Below are 18,466 nucleotides of genomic sequence, written 5' to 3'. Positions count from 1 at the left end.
CACCGCAGTTTCGTCAATCTTTTTAATTTAATCAACCCTAGTTTCTCATATCTATGTCTTCTCTGGTGTCAGAGCGTTATTTTTTATTAAGGTAATATTATTATACGTATATTGTTCAAACAAACAGAAATAATTGTTTATGTTATTTTCTTTTATTTGCTTGCATTCTGAAATGTTGAACATCGACGCTTTCATCGCGTACACGTACATGCTTTAGTTATAACTTTTGTGAAACTATCCACTGAAGACGCAACCAAGAGAGGGAAGAAAATATATTCTTTAACAATGTTGGTAACATTTGCTGCAGTGCCGTAAAGGTGCATTATTGGGCAATCAGCATCGTGTGTATTGTGTCGTGCTAGTTGATATGTGCAGCACAACAATGTCTCTACACCCCCCCCCTCACCACCATCATTACACCCCTAGGATAGTGTTATATTGCACATACTGGGTTGTACATGTAACCTAGTAAATGTAATAAACTGTATTTAGCTCTTATAATTATTTTACACGCTATACTTGTGTAAGCGTGACATTTATGTGACATCGGTGTAAGATTAGGTATATAAATAGGTATATAGGTAGTTACAATTTTAAAGAAAAGTTTAAACTTCACTTGCATACAAATTAATATTTTTGTAAAACTTGTTTCAGTTATGAAATGTGTTGCTTCTTAGTTCCTTTAGAATTATCAGACCTATTAATAGCTATCGTTTCTCAACATTGAAACTTGAAAAATAATATCATTTGGCAATAAGTAATTAAATATTTATTTTTCCTTGTCTTAAAAGCTATAAAATAAGATAACTATAAAATATTCATAACTTAACATGAATTTTAAGGCATTTAAGTACGAAATGTTACAGTTAACTGTGTGAAATATATTTTGTAGATCGTCGTAGAAAGTCAGCAAGATTTGGCCAACAGCTTTCTCATTTCTTTATCGAGCAGCTAACAAAAAGCTAACGGAACGGAACCAAACCACTGTCAGATTGGATTGTATTAGAACCCACCGTAATGGGGTCTAATATAATGGGGTTTCTCGTGTAACGCCCTAACGCCGCGGGAAGTTCCCCGACCAAAGCTATCCAAGTTGTTTATGCGCCCTACATTCTGTAGGATATTTACTCTCATACAACAATGACGGGGTTATAATCTAATATTGTCCGTGACATGTACTGTACCACGCCAGTTGCAAGCGATCATACATTCGTTCCACCTTTCAGTACCTCCACAAGTTAAATGCTCTCGGTGACGGGGTTATAATCTAATATTGTCCGTGACATGTACTGTACCACGCCATCCACTGGCGATGTCAAGCGATAATGAATAAAGCCCGCCGAACGATCTGGGTGGGATTGTGTCATTCGTTCCACCTCTCAGTACCTCCACAAGTTAAATGTTGTGATGTTTACTCTCGCATTGCATCATACAACAATGACGGGGTTATAATCTAATATTGTCCGTGACATGTACTGTACCACGCCATCCACTGGCGATGTCAAGCGATAATGAATAAAGCCCGCCGAACGATCTGGGTGGGATTGTGTCATTCGTTCCACCTCTCAGTACCTCCACAAGTTAAATGTTGTGATGTTTACTCTCGCATTGCATCATACAACAATGACGGGGTTATAATCTAATATTGTCCGTGACATGTACTGTACCACGCCATCCACTGGCGATGTCAAGCGATAATGAATAAAGCCCGCCGAACGATCTGGGTGGGATTGTGTCATTCGTTCCACCTTTCAGTACCTCCACAAGTTAAATGTTGTGATGTTTACTCTCGCATTGCATCATACAACAATGACGGGGTTATAATCTAATATTGTCCGTGACATGTACTGTACCACGCCATCCACTGGCGATGTCAAGCGATAATGAATAAAGCCCGCCGAACGATCTGGGTGGGATTGTGTCATTCGTTCCACCTCTCAGTACCTCCACAAGTTAAATGTTGTGATGTTTACTCTCGCATTGCATCATACAACAATGACGGGGTTATAATCTAATATTGTCCGTGACATGTACTGTACCACGCCATCCACTGGCGATGTCAAGCGATAATGAATAAAGCCCGCCGAACGATCTGGGTGGGATTGTGTCATTCGTTCCACCTTTCAGTACCTCCACAAGTTAAATGTTGTAATGATTTATAATATACATTTATTGATCTGTTTTATGTATATATTAAAACAAATGGTTAATGTGTTTTTAAATTCTTATGAAAAATATTTAATTTGTAAAGAATAATTATTATCGTATATACGATGCCATGAATATTCCAACAGAAACTGTTTTTAGTTGTAAATTAAGTAATAAAAAAACGACGATTTAATTAAAACTGGTGGAATAGACTAATATATGTTTTAGAGGTTATCAACTGATATTTAAATAAAGAAAGAAAGTAACGAAATGTCTATAACGGACGAAAGTTAAATGTGAGTGGGATGGTAGAGAGGCAGGTTATTTACACAGGTTGCTCAGCGGTCACCCGTCCAAGCAGCAGCCACTCTCGTCGTTGCTTGACTTAGATTAGATTGTGGTAACCGCTGAACCCTCCAGTCAACCAAGTTGGCCATTAGTTGCAGATTACCAAACCAAACATAGCGCCTTATTCTCGAACAGGTACATTAACTACTATCAGAGTTTTTTTCTAAATTTGTAAAGTTTATATTTCAGACAATTTAAATTCCGTTTCGATGGACGCTCTAGATTGTTCCTATGTTTAGGAGTCTGGAATAAGAACTTACATTTCTTTATAATCAATACTACGGTACGAAGACTCATTTAAGTAATGGCTGTCCTTAAATAATGTTACTTGAATTTTATTAATCGATAACCAGTGTATGGCTTGACATTATTTGCTATCAATTTTTAAATAGTGAACACGTTTTATTGTGTTGATTATTAAAAGTTTGTTACGATATATTTTTTTATATCTATGATAAGATGGGAATACATTTTTGGAAAGACAAGTAACAGTATTATACTTGGTTCAAAACCAAACTGAAATTAAAAGCACTGAATTAGGGTTGACTTTCAGTTTAGTAAGAAAGGTAACAAGGAACGTCGTGTTAACAAGTACACCCACAAGCACAATCTTTGAGGGATATACATTTTGTACCAGAAACAGCCTCTTTGATACAGGTTATTCTTTAGGAGCGATAACCAATTATGGTTTTAAATTATTTAAACCAGTAAAGGAATAAAAATTAAATATTATAAACAACATGTAGTTAGAAGTCATTTCGTGAAGTCTGATTGATACACATTGATAAAAATATCTCTGTGGAGAGAAAGCGTTAGTACTAGTAATGGATGGGTTTAATTGTAAAACGCAAATGTAACAAAGTTAGGCTTGTGGAGGAAACGTGGATTATTGATATCATTAAACTATTCTATGTGATGAAAAAACGAGGTCGAGAATATATTAGAAATGAACCCTGACAACAAAATAGGTTCTAAAACTATCATAACTTTAATTGCAAGCCACGAACAAAAATCTTCAAATCTGCAGATGCGTGAAAATAGAATCAACTTTATCCACCATGTTTTAATTTATTTTTTTAGCGTCAATTAAATTGCAAACTTCAATACTACTAGAACACATGCTGATTGAAACAGTCGAATCCTCATGGAGGAATCTTAAAAGGATTAGAATCCCTGCCGAAACTCTTGCAGACTCTTCCTTGTGAATAAATCTTTATCTTCATATTTTAAGAGGGTAACCGCCGAGTATATGCCTCAGTTAGAAAATGTTGCTAATTCGTCTTACTAAAAAAAAATCTTTTATAACATTCATTAAATCTTAAATAATAAATTGCTGCACTCTATGATTAAACAAAGAGTCACTTCTATAACACAGAATTTAGTGTACGATATTAAATACTGTAATCCGAAAAATATTCATTTCTTGCATAAACAAAATATAATAACATAGTCTAATATCGAGTAATATTGAAGATGGAGTTTTAATTACATGTATTGTAGCTGTAAAATTGTTGTACGGTAGTTTAAAATTCCATATAATTAATTTTCAAATTTCCTAATTAGTACATTACTAAGTAATTATTTTATTTAAAACTATATTATTTATTGCTGACAGTTTATCTTATTTATAATTCAATATAACTAAAAGTAATGAAACAGTTTCCAGTATGAAATCTGTATATTTTGTACAATGTATAGTCTACAGTCATATACTATACAAATTATCTGTATACGATATATATTTAGAATTCAATATAACTAATAGTAAGTAAACAGTTTCCAGTATGAAATCTGTATATTTTGTACAATGTATAGTCTACAGTCATATACTATACAAATTATCTGTATACGATATATATTTAGAATTCAATATAACTAATAGTAAGTAAACAGTTTCCAGTATGAAATCTGTATATTTTGTACAATGTATAGTCTACAGTCATATACTATACAAATTATCTGTATACGATATATATTTAGAATTCAATATAACTAATAGTAAGTAAACAGTTTCCAGTATGAAATCTGTATATTTTGTACAATGTATAGTCTACAGTCATATACTATACAAATTATCTGTATACGATATATATTTAGAATTCAATATAACTAATAGTAAGTAAACAGTTTCCAGTATGAAATCTGTATATTTTGTACAATGTATAGTCTACAGTCATATACTATACAAATTATCTGTATACGATATATATTTAGAATTCAATATAACTAATAGTAAGTAAACAGTTTCCAGTATGAAATCTGTATATTTTGTACAATGTATAGTCTACAGTCATATACTATACAAATTATCTGTATACGATATATATTTAGAATTCAATATAACTAATAGTAAGTAAACAGTTTCCAGTATGAAATCTGTATATTTTGTACAATGTATAGTCTACAGTCATATACTATACAAATTATCTGTATACGATATATATTTAGAATTCAATATAACTAATAGTAAGTAAACAGTTTCCAGTATGAAATCTGTATATTTTGTACAATGTATAGTCTACAGTCATATACTATACAAATTATCTGTATACGATATATATTTAGAATTCAATATAACTAATAGTAAGTAAACAGTTTCCAGTATGAAATCTGTATATTTTGTACAATGTATAGTCTACAGTCATATACTATACAAATTATCTGTATACGATATATATTTAGAATTCAATATAACTAATAGTAAGTAAACAGTTTCCAGTATGAAATCTGTATATTTTGTACAATGTATAGTCTACAGTCATATACTATACAAATTATCTGTATACGATATATATTTAGAATTCAATATAACTAATAGTAAGTAAACAGTTTCCAGTATGAAATCTGTATATTTTGTACAATGTATAGTCTACAGTCATATACTATACAAATTATCTGTATACGATATATATTTAGAATTCAATATAACTAATAGTAAGTAAACAGTTTCCAGTATGAAATCTGTATATTTTGTACAATGTATAGTCTACAGTCATATACTATACAAATTATCTGTATACGATATATATTTAGAATTCAATATAACTAATAGTAAGTAAACAGTTTCCAGTATGAAATCTGTATATTTTGTACAATGTATAGTCTACAGTCATATACTATACAAATTATCTGTATACGATATATATTTAATGCTGATAGTTTATCTTATTTAGAATTCAATATAACTAAAAGTAATTAAACAGTTTCCAGTATGAAATGTGTATATTTTGTACAATGTATAGTCTACAGTCATATACTATACAAATTATCTGTATACGTTATATATTCGAAATTTTGTAACTTTTATTTGTAATATTGAGTTTAAAGTGCTATAAAAATCTTTTATTATTCATACTGTTTAAATTGCGTTTACACATGAAAATTTTATGACGAAACAAATTAGGCAGACATAGTGGAACCTCTTCGATGACAGATTTTTGAAAAAAAGTAAACTGAAATGTACGAGATAAATATTAAGGTCAAAAGGTCATTCATCCTTGCGTGCTTCAAGACTAAATAAACTCGTTTAAACTGTTCTGGTATTTAGCATAACTTAGTTATACAAGCAACTTCTGGCTGTGAATTTAAAATTTCGTTTATTTATTTTTTTTAATTAAGATAAATGCCGAAATGCTGCCTAATTTAACATGCGTAACAATCAATGCGTAGTAGCCTACTAACATGGATTTTGTTACAGTCTATTAATTGTTAAACCATATAATAGAACTAATTAAGTTTAAATTATTTAGATGCCTTCGTGTTCTCCTAGTAAGCTAACAAGGGCATGATGAAACAGGGGCTGTAACAGGTTATATATCTTAGCCACACATTCCATTCCTCGTGGGACTTTGGACTTAATTGAATAAAATATAAGAAAATGTGTTTTCCAAGGCTTGTTATATCAATAAGTTAACCTCCCACCAATTTTAAATCGCATCCATGAAAAATGTGGTCGATTAAAGTCAATCTTCTTGATGAAATGTTAAAAAATTAATCTTAAAAATCATATTCTTAACGTTTGTAGGGTTTAATTCCGAATTGTATGAAAGTAACGTTATTTGTCTCGATAAATTAGTAATGTAGCCTATATAATAGCATTTACAAGAAATGAAAATTGTATCCTTATTTAATTTTGTACCCTCGGTTTGTTCTGAATTTTCTCCAAAATTAAAATACTATTTAAGTAGTTAATCCAGTCTCGTAACAAATTTCGCTTGAACATTTTGTGTTTACAACATTTGAAAGTAGATTCTCTACCATAATATTTGAGTTGGCGTTTGAGTGGGTAATTTCTGTATAAGCTGTTAAGCTCGAACATTTTGTGTTTACAACATTTGAAAGTAGATTCTCTACCATAATATTTGAGTTGGCGTTTGAGTGGGTAATTTCTGTATAAGCTGTTAAGCTCGAACATTTTGTGTTTACAACATTTGAAAGTAGATTCTCTACCATAATATTTGAGTTGGCGTTTGAGTGGGTAATTTCTGTATAAGCTGTTAAGCTCGAACATTTTGTGTTTACAACATTTGAAAGTAGATTCTCTACCATAATATTTGAGTTGGCGTTTGAGTGGGTAATTTCTGTATAAGCTGTTAAGCTCGAACATTTTGTGTTTACAACATTTGAAAGTAGATTCTCTACCATAATATTTGAGTTGGCGTTTGAGTGGGTAATTTCTGTATAAGCTGTTAAGCTCGAACATTTTGTGTTTACAACATTTGAAAGTAGATTCTCTACCATAATATTTGAGTTGGCGTTTGAGTGGGTAATTTCTGTATAAGCTGTTAAGCTCGAACATTTTGTGTTTACAACATTTGAAAGTAGATTCTCTACCATAATATTTGAGTTGGCGTTTGAGTGGGTAATTTCTGTATAAGCTGTTAAGCTCGAACATTTTGTGTTTACAACATTTGAAAGTAGATTCTCTACCATAATATTTGAGTTGGCGTTTGAGTGGGTAATTTCTGTATAAGCTGTTAAGCTCGAACATTTTGTGTTTACAACATTTGAAAGTAGATTCTCTACCATAATATTTGAGTTGGCGTTTGAGTGGGTAATTTCTGTATAAGCTGTTAAGCTCGAACATTTTGTGTTTACAACATTTGAAAGTAGATTCTCTACCATAATATTTGAGTTGGCGTTTGAGTGGGTAATTTCTGTATAAGCTGTTAAGCTCGAACATTTTGTGTTTACAACATTTGAAAGTAGATTCTCTACCATAATATTTGAGTTGGCGTTTGAGTGGGTAATTTCTGTATAAGCTGTTAAGCTCGAACATTTTGTGTTTACAACATTTGAAAGTAGATTCTCTACCATAATATTTGAGTTGGCGTTTGAGTGGGTAATTTCTGTATAAGCTGTTAAGCTCGAACATTTTGTGTTTACAACATTTGAAAGTAGATTCTCTACCATAATATTTGAGTTGGCGTTTGAGTGGGTAATTTCTGTATAAGCTGTTAAGCTCGAACATTTTGTGTTTACAACATTTGAAAGTAGATTCTCTACCATAATATTTGAGTTGGCGTTTGAGTGGGTAATTTCTGTATAAGCTGTTAAGCTCGAACATTTTGTGTTTACAACATTTGAAAGTAGATTCTCTACCATAATATTTGAGTTGGCGTTTGAGTGGGTAATTTCTGTATAAGCTGTTAAGCTTGAACATTTTGTGTTTACAACATTTGAAAGTAGATTCTCTACCATAATATTTGAGTTGGCGTTTGAGTGGGTAATTTCTGTATAAGCTGTTAAGCTCGAACATTTCTTCAAACTAAGAAAATAATACTCTTAATGAATGATAGATAATAAATAATTACGTGAAATGAAAGCCATAATTATTTATTTATTTTATTGATTATATAATATTTTATATTTTATTGCCTTTACTGGATAAGTATATACATGTTTCACACGAATATGAAACTGTGTTTTTATTATAAAAACAGCTAGCTTTATCTGAAAATGTAACGGATTATCTTACAATGAGCAGAAACTCTATTATTTATTTTAAACCCTATAACAGCGCCCGCACTGGTATAATCCTTCTTTTTTCCAGGCAAGCGCTTCTCTTTAAGCCCTTGCATTAACCAGGTAAGTGAAATGTTCTGCTAAACAAGGTAAGAGTACCCCACACCTCGTATGGCGTAACAGGCTTCGCTATGGTTGCATGAAAGATTCAAATCAATGAAGCTTATTTCCTTCACAAGATGTATTGCGGTCAGATAATACACACACACACACATAGTCGTACAGAAAATAAATTTTTACATCCTTCCGGAAGACAGAAGAGAAATTGTTTTACGTTACTGATAACAAAAAAGATTTCTTAATGACATTCGATGGTTAGAGTTGCACCTTCATACTACTCACGAGGAGTATGTAGAAATGAAGTTTCACGCCAAATTCCCAATTTCATGCTCATAGATGAAATATTTCCCAACATTTATTGCCACATAATACATACAATTTTTACATTCTATCAGCTTCTTCTTATTGGAATCAAATACAGAATTTATAAACAAACACTTCCATAATTATGAAATCTTTTTTTGTGAGGCCTTTCGTGTTCAAGGAACACATCATCTGTAATATTGTATTAGTACCACTTTTATTTCAGTTATGTAGGTTTGATGATGAGTTCCTTGAAAACGAAAGGCCTCACAAAAATAAAATTTCATAATTATGGAAGTGTTTGTTTATAAATTAAGTATTCACATTTTTGTTTAGTAAGTTAGGTTTTATAGCGGTGTTAAATACAAAAACGTTCCGGTAGGCTAGCAAGGGTACTACCACGCAAAAATGCACTGTATTCAAATATTGTTGCTGACTTTTAACGTCGACTCCAATTTATTTATTTTTTTATTCCATAAATACAACTCTTACTTGTTAAAATCTCATATGATTGTGCACAGTTTGTTGAAACATTTATTATTTAGCTATTTTCTCGTCGCCTTCATGGTTACACCCCGTGAAGTGGCATGCACCATCATCTAATTCATTGTTCTTCATGTATAATGAAGCTTCATACAAAATGTTAGGTGTATATATCAGTTTGTGTCCCAGATATCGTGCTGACAGACAGACAGACAGTCAGACATGAGATATGTGCAGCCCCGCGAGTGATAGGGTTTGCTACAGCCCAGAGAATGACGTACGATTAGTTGTTTACGGCAAACTGAGTTCATTTTCCCAGAACAACTCTACAAGTTTTAATAACAGTTTCAACTCGCAACAAAGCTTATTAGGGCTACAGTGAATTGAGACTCGGTTATTGTTTTCTGTGCTCACGGAAGCCAGTCCAAGTAATTTGGTACGGTGAATTGTTTTCAGTTAATCATAACTTTCTGGAATATATTATTTTAAAGAACTCAGCTCTTTATCTTCGTGTAGGGTTAATATTTTGATTATATTTTAGTAAAATTTGAAACCGAAATCATTAATTGCGCAATACAGATTTTCCCGTCACGTTATCAAAGCACACATAAGCGATAAAACATTAACATGGCGGAAGGCCAGAAAGTTAACAATTATTTAGGTTCTATTCGATTTTGTTAACAATACTCATAAAATAATTATGCTGAGTTATTAAAACTTTGTTAACGTACTAGTGGTCAATATTTGTTTTTATGTAGGTGCTAAATAACTATAGTAAAATGTATATGTAAAAATTGTTAAAACCTCAATCAAACTGTTTTGTATGTGTAATTAAAAATTAATATAATACCTGGTTGCAAACCTCCAGTACTTATTTTCAACAACAATAAAAGAATGGATGATATATAAAGATGTGTGTGTGTGTGTGTGTGTGTGTGTGTGTGTGTGTGTGTGTGTGTGTGTGTGTGCGCGCGCGCGCGCGCGCGTGCGTGCGTGCGTATGTGTGTGTGTATGTTTTCTTAGTCACATAAGTTAAAGCTTTTGTCCCTGCGGTAATTAGTGACGCAGTCTTGTAGTTTTTATCTTATACATTTATATATTTTGGAACCATTTTCTTGATACAATCTTTTTTATTTTGTGATTGATATTATAATAATTCAATGTTAAAAAAACAAAAACTACCTCAATAATTTGTACTGTTGGCTTTGAGTGACTTTCATTTAGTTAAATTAAAATTATTTTTTAGGTCCTTGATTATAGTACAGGTATGGAAGTAGGTTTTTTCATTAAAAATTGTATGTCTATTACATTTTTAGTGACTTTTACCTGTATCCTGTCCGGTGACATATTCAGAGACTACAGCACAACGTTAGGTGACTCAGTGTAGTAAGTTAGGTGTGTTGTTTTGTAGGAGAACGTGCCGATTCTTAGAACCTTCATTCATACCGTAGGCTACTTCTTTACTACTATATTTCTTGGATCCAAGAAGTAAATGATGGTAATAACTAGAAAAGTACATATCCGTAACATATTGCATCTCGGTGCAACTTTTTCGGTAATGAGAAAAAAGAACGAAAAGTACCGTACGAAACAGTATTTGTAAGAAGGTAAATGATAATGGCAAAATCTATAAGTTTACATGAAGAATTTACCATGCAACTTAGATAAATTGTGATTCGGCATCTATATATTAAGTAGAGCACATTTAAATTTACCTTTTATTAAGAGAATAAGTGATAACATTCTTGTCTTTTGTGAATGGGTACTCCTAGATTTGGGGTCTAGTATCATCCGGTTAGTGGGGGCGGAGGCGTGAGGTCCTGATTGTGCCGCTAATCGTGCTCTTCTCATGACAAGATGTCAGTTTTTTCTCATGTTTCCAGGGTATCTCTTTAGGCCGTCCGGCACTTCTTTCAAAACATGTCCAACGCCTCCACGGAATTCATGACTCAAATGGTCCTTCCTCCGTAATATTTCTATGCTAAAGCCCGTAGATACACTTTACGTATTTTTTGTCTTTCTCTTCATTCGTTGGAACCGTATTTTCAGATAAGAAACAGTGTTTTTGAAAACAAGGAAGATATCTCAAACCTTTCTTTTAATGCGCCTAACATGTGGAAAATGAATGTGCGGGCGTGTTTGGTCTTGTAAATAAAGTTTCTTGTGTTTAGTCCGAACGGAGAAGGTGCTAACGCAGAAACTCAGGCAGACAGATCGTTACATCAGAAAGCGATCGCTCATTATCTCTTTTGTTGATTGAGAATAAAACACGATGTTATTAAAATATATAAACACTTTTTATATAATTTATATTTTTATTATAATTGATTTCTCATTATATTTTATTTAAATAATTTAGAACACTGAATTATTTAAATAAAATATTAATAGAATAATATAATAGAATTATAGGTAATTTCATCCTTGAGATATCCCATGGGCTGACAGAGGGAGACAAACACATCTATTAAAATTCGGCCAGCCCTCGGGCTAACTAACCAACTCATAAAAGATAAATTTTACTAGTGCCATGAGTGATAGCCGTCGCTGTGCTTGGCCAAATCGTATTGAGACACATTCACTATCATTGAATTTCACTATCTTTCATATTTAAAAGTGAAGGCACATGCAAAATTTCAAGACGTAGATCAATTTGAAATGAAATGAAATGGAAATGTGTTTATTTGAGACGAAGTTAGGACTATAAAGTCCTCTCTACTACTTAAATTTATAAAGCAACTAACATATTTACATTTATAACTATGCATAAATCCATTTATTTAAAATGATATACGAAATTAACCTTAGCCTAAAAAACAAGCATCAATAATATTATTGTAACCTTATACAATATTTGCACTACTACAATTTGCTTCCGTGGTATCCTACATTCGGTAGTCAAATAGAGAAAAGAGGAGTTCTCAGCTCCTTGAGTGATAACAATATATGAAAAATGTCAAGTCTGTACCTCAATCCGTTCTTGATTAGATCTTGCGAACACTTGGAACTCGTTGACGCCCAGAGAAATTCAACAGGAGGAAACACGCACTATTATCCAACTCGACCCTGACTAAGTACAAATAAAGCTTCGTGAAAAATGTAAGCCTGTAGCTCAATTTGTATTAGAGATATCTCCGTGAGTAATATGCTTCACTGTCGTCCACTCCCACTCTATAGACGGGCATGCACCATCATCGACCTCGACGTTGTCTATATGGAAATGAACTTTCATCCAACATTTTATGTCTATATATTAATTATATTTTGAAATATCTTCCGGCCTGACAGTCAAAGCCCGTATTCGAAGTTCATCTAATGTTTCACATTAATGTGTTTCATCGGAAAAATAATATTACTACACATTATCAAACTTTAAAGGTCTTTGGTTTGTTAAAATTAGCCAGATGACTTTAACATGCCTTTTAACGATTTTTTACACTGTTTACTGATTTTTTTTCATAATCAGACAATTATCGAACATTATTCATATTCATCAAAAGATTTACAAATTTATAATAAACTATTACGCAGACTCAACATACTTGTATTTGTACGTACCACTGTACTTACGCAACATTTCACTTCGGCAAATACGGGTTTATTGCTCGGTACATAAACCTTATATTGAAGTGTATAATCATTATGAGTTTAAGGTTACCTTAGTTATATTTCAACGTATTAGAGTGCTTAAAGACTGCTTGTTTAGCATTTGTTGAGGTAGGATAATAATTGCTCTAAAATGTTAATATTTAAACATAGTTCATTGATTAAAGACTCACAGAACTAATTACTTAATTATTTGTCGACACTTTAATACTATATCTTAAGTAACGGCATATAATGCAAGAAAGATTCATACTTTTAGTTAAATCAAATTTGTTTGAAATTTGTTAAATATATAAATTATTACAGGTAATATTGTGATATTGAGATATCTAATACGACCGAAGTAAAATAATAAAAAGTCACTGGTTTAATGACCAACTTCTAACTAGATTTTATGAAATACTTCAAATCTCTTGGGGAAAAAAGGATAATGCGTGAAGTTTCAAGACTGTTATATCATAATGAGAACTCATCAATGAGAAATTTCACATACAAGATTAGAAGCTATAATTAATACATACTTACTGATATGTGATAAGCTAGCAATAATATAGTAATTGAGTAAGCTATAATATATTAAATACTACAAGAGGCTTAATTCTCGTTAATATGGAATTTAGTGTAGGGTATGTTCAACTCTGGTATAATGGCTTATCAAATTTTAATTTTCAATCATAAGTACGTATTTTGTGTGTATATTTATTCCAATATACCAATGTTCAAAATAATAAGTAGTGCTTCTAACCAGCAAAATATTTTCCTCTCCTTCACTGTCGTTCTCCTCCCTGAGTGGTAGGTTCGCTAACGATCAAAACATTATAAACCATACGGTTCGTAGAACAAATCCACAAGTAAGTTATTATTTGTTGATGGATTTAAAAATTTCCACTATGTTCAATGTATATTGAAAAAAAAGAAAAAGAAATAGGTAAATAAATTTTAAATCTTATCCTTAGTCTTTAAGAACATGTCTGTACTCTTTAACATATAAATCACGAGTTCAATATTTGGTGAAATATCAAAATTTATTGTTTTAATACAAAAGCTGCTCATTTTTTCAGTGACAGTATGTCTAAATTGTGATACTAAAGATTATATGAGTGTATTACTACGAGTTTTACTCTAGTTTTTAATGTGGAATGGAAGAAATATATGGAGACAAACAGAAGAGAAATACTTTAGCTCCCTAATTTTGCTATCGCTCAACAAACGGAAATATCACTACGCGATTGTTGTTAATGGTTTGAATTCGTATATATTTTTGAAATTTGATATTTCTTTATTGATTATACAAATTTTCATATTATAGTCAGATAAATTCCCTGTTGTAGAAAAGAAATGAATAAAGAACTGTAAAACTGTAAGAAAACTTGTAATTTGAGATGAAGAAAACATAGTGGTCACTTATTTTCATATTGGTAATTGGTCGGTCCGCCACATTCAATTCTCTTATACAGACAGTTATGTATTATTAGCAGTTTCGGTTTAACAGCGGACCTACTGAAGATGATCTCCAAAGCAAAGACGAGTTACTTCAAGATTTTTATTGTGTGGTCTATATTGTACATGTAGAATACCGCGTAAGGAGAAAAGAACATTAAAACTGTTACAACAATCCGTGCACTATACCTGTAGACGTTAGTAAATTTTATCCTCCGTGTAATTTATTACCCACACAATTAATTTTAAAATTCACCAAATTTTTATTGTAAAACATTTATTCCAGACATGGCATATGATAAACTATATATAATTTGATTTTTTATATTTTCGTGGAATTCCACAGTTTATACCCAACAGTATAGGAATTGGAACTGCTAATTCGCAGTTAGACTTGATTTTGAGAATAAGATGTATTAAAATCGAGTTTTGTGTGCTACTAGACGTATTCACCGGTCCTCTCCATGACAGAGTTTTGTGTGCTACTAGACGTATTCACCGTTCCTCTCCATGACAGAGTTTTTGTGTGCTGCTAGACGTATTCGCCGTTCCTCTCCATGGCAGAGTTTTTGTGCTGCTAGACGTATTCACCGTTCCTCTCCATGACAGAGTTTTTGTGCTGCTAGACGTATTCACCGTTCCTCTCCATGACAGAGTTTTTGTGCTGCTAGACGTATTCACCGTTCCTCTCCATGACAGAGTTTTTGTGCTGCTAGACGTATTCACCGTTCCTCTCCATGACAGAGTTTTGTGTGCTGCTAGACGTATTCACCGTTCCTCTCCATGGCAGAGTTTTTGTGCTGCTAGACGTATTCACCGTTCCTCTCCATGACAGAGTTTTTGTGCTGCTAGACGTATTCACCGTTCCTCTCCATGGCAGAGTTTTTGTGCTGCTAGACGTATTCACCGTTCCTCTCCATGACAGAGTTTTTGTGCTGCTAGACGTATTCACCGTTCCTCTCCATGACAGAGTTTTTGTGCTGCTAGACGTATTCACCGTTCCTCTCCATGACAGAGTTTTTGTGCTGCTAGACGTATTCACCGTTCCTCTCCATGGCAGAGTTTTTGTGCTGCTAGACGTATTCACCGTTCCTCTCCATGACAAGAGTTTTGTGTGCTGCTAGATGTATTCACCGTTCCTCTCCATGGCAGAGTTTTTGTGCTGCTAGACGTATTCACCGTTCCTCTCCATGACAAGAGTTTTGTGTGCTGCTAGACGTATTCACCGTTCCTCTCCATGACAGAGTTTTGTGTGCTACTAGACGTATTCACCGTTCCTCTCCATGACAGAGTTTTGTGTGCTGCTAGACGTATTCACCGTTCCTCTCCATGACAGAGTTTTGTGTGCTGCTAGACGTATTCACCGTTCCTCTCCATGACAGAGTTTTTGTGCTGCTAGACGTATTCACCGTTCCTCTCCATGACAGAGTTTTGTGAAATGTATGAACTAAATTTATAAATAAGAAAACAAGAGTTTCATAATTTTTCTTATTCGTTATGGAATTTTTAAGGAAATCAGGAGGATATCTCTAGAACGAATTGAGATATAGACTTTATTTTACATTAAACTTTATTTCTAAATAGGCAATATGTAGATTTACAACTTCGTATACATTTTCATTACGTTTCCTGTCACTCATTGAGCGTCAAAACTTCACTTTTATTTGTTTATTCTTCTGTCTGCATGGCTACCAGTGTCTCAGTGTCTCCGGAGGATAGGTCTAAAGTGAAATAGAGGCATGGATTTGAAATTTTGCACAAAGCCTTTTAAAAGACGTATGGCCTGATTTACTTCTACCTTGTAAACGAGACTTCCAATGAACTATAAAATGTTAGGTTATAACGAAGTCAAATTTATTCGCTTATACTCCACCACCTATATTGGCATTAACATGTTACGTAGATACATCAACGTTTCCCATGAAATACGAATAAAAATTCGTTATTCCTTAAAAATACCACACAATACTATTAAATTTTATAGTAAATTTACTCACTTTAACGACCTTCAGCACCGGCATACATTAACATGTTACGTAGATACATCAGCGTTTCCCATGAAATACGAATAAAAATTCGTTATTCCTTAAAAATACCACACAATACTATTAAATTTTATAGTAAATTTACTCACTTTAACGACTTTCAGCACTGGCATACATTAACATGTTACGTAGATACATCAACGTTTCCCATGAAATACGAATAAAAATTCGTTATTCCTTAAAAATACCACACAATACTATTAAATTTTATAGTAAATTTACTCACTTTAACGACCTTCAGCACCGGCATACATTAACATGTTACGTAGATACATCAACGTTTCCCATGAAATACGAATAAAAATTCGTTATTCCTTAAAAATACCACACAATACTATTAAATTTTATAGTAAATTTACTCACTTTAACGACTTTCAGCACTGGCATACATTAACATGTTACGTAGATACATCAACGTTTCCCATGAAATACGAATAAAAATTCGTTATTCCTTAAAAATACCACACAATACTATTAAATTTTATAGTAAATTTACTCACTTTAACGACTTTCAGCACTGGCATACATTAACATGTTACGTAGATACATCAGCGTTTCCCATGAAATACGAATAAAAATTCGTTATTCCTTAAAAATACCACACAATACTATTAAATTTTATAGTAAATTTACTCACTTTAACGACCTTCAGCACCGGCATACATTAACATGTTACGTAGATACATCAGCGTTTCCCATGAAATACGAATAAAAATTCGTTATTCCTTAAAAATACCACACAATACTATTAAATTTTATAGTAAATTTACTCACTTTAACGACTTTCAGCACTGGCATACATTAACATGTTACGTAGATACATCAACGTTTCCCATGAAATACGAATAAAAATTCGTTATTCCTTAAAAATACCACACAATACTATTAAATTTTATAGTAAATTTACTCACTTTAACGACTTTCAGCACTGGCATACATTAACATGTTACGTAGATACATCAACGTTTCCCATGAAATACGAATAAAAATTCGTTATTCCTTAAAAATACCACACAATACTATTAAATTTTATAGTAAATTTACTCACTTTAACGACCTTCAGCACTGGCATACATTAACATGTTACGTAGATACATCAACGTTTCCCATGAAATACGAATAAAAATTCGTTATTCCTTAAAAATACCACACAATACTATTAAATTTTATAGTAAATTTACTCACTTTAACGACCTTCAGCACCGGCATACATTAACATGTTACGTAGATACATCAACGTTTCCCATGAAATACGAATAAAAATTCGTTATTCCTTAAAAATACCACACAATAATATTAAATTTTATAGTAAATTTACTCACTTTAACGACCTTCAGCACCGGCATACATTAACATGTTACGTAGATACATCAACGTTTCCCATGAAATACGAATAAAAATTCGTTATTCCTTAAAAATACCACACAATACTATTAAATTTTATAGTAAATTTACTCACTTTAACGACCTTCAGCACCGGCATACATTAACATGTTACGTAGATACATCAGCGTTTCCCATGAAATACGAATAAAAATTCGTTATTCCTTAAAAATACCACACAATACTATTAAATTTTATAGTAAATTTACTCACTTTAACGACCTTCAGCACCGGCATACATTAACTTTATCTTAAACTATAAAAAACTGAATTTAATAATGACAAAGCAGTTCCAACACATTTTATACTTTCCGTTGCGGCGTTGCATTTATTAAAAACTTGAAGGATGAATTGAAGTATTGAGAGATATTAAATGGTCCCATAAAGCTCTAAATTATCTCGAGTGCGTTCAGTAGGTAAATAACAGTCAGCAAAGTTAATAGGGTACTTGAGGTCTATAAGGATAGCTTGACAGAAGAAAGCTTTCGAGGTAAATCAGATAATTCTGTTGCAAGCCAGGAACGATTCAGTAAAGTCGTAATTAATTGAATTACTCTCACAGAGGGGCTACATTTACTAATTATTTCATAAAATGATTAATATCCTGAAATTTCTGCGAAAGTTCG

This window comes from Homalodisca vitripennis, chromosome 6, assembly GCF_021130785.1.
Source record: "Homalodisca vitripennis isolate AUS2020 chromosome 6, UT_GWSS_2.1, whole genome shotgun sequence".
Lineage (NCBI taxonomy): Eukaryota > Metazoa > Arthropoda > Insecta > Hemiptera > Cicadellidae > Homalodisca > Homalodisca vitripennis.
The sequence above is the reverse complement of the archived record's forward strand: the minus strand, read 5'-3'. Positions refer to the sequence as shown.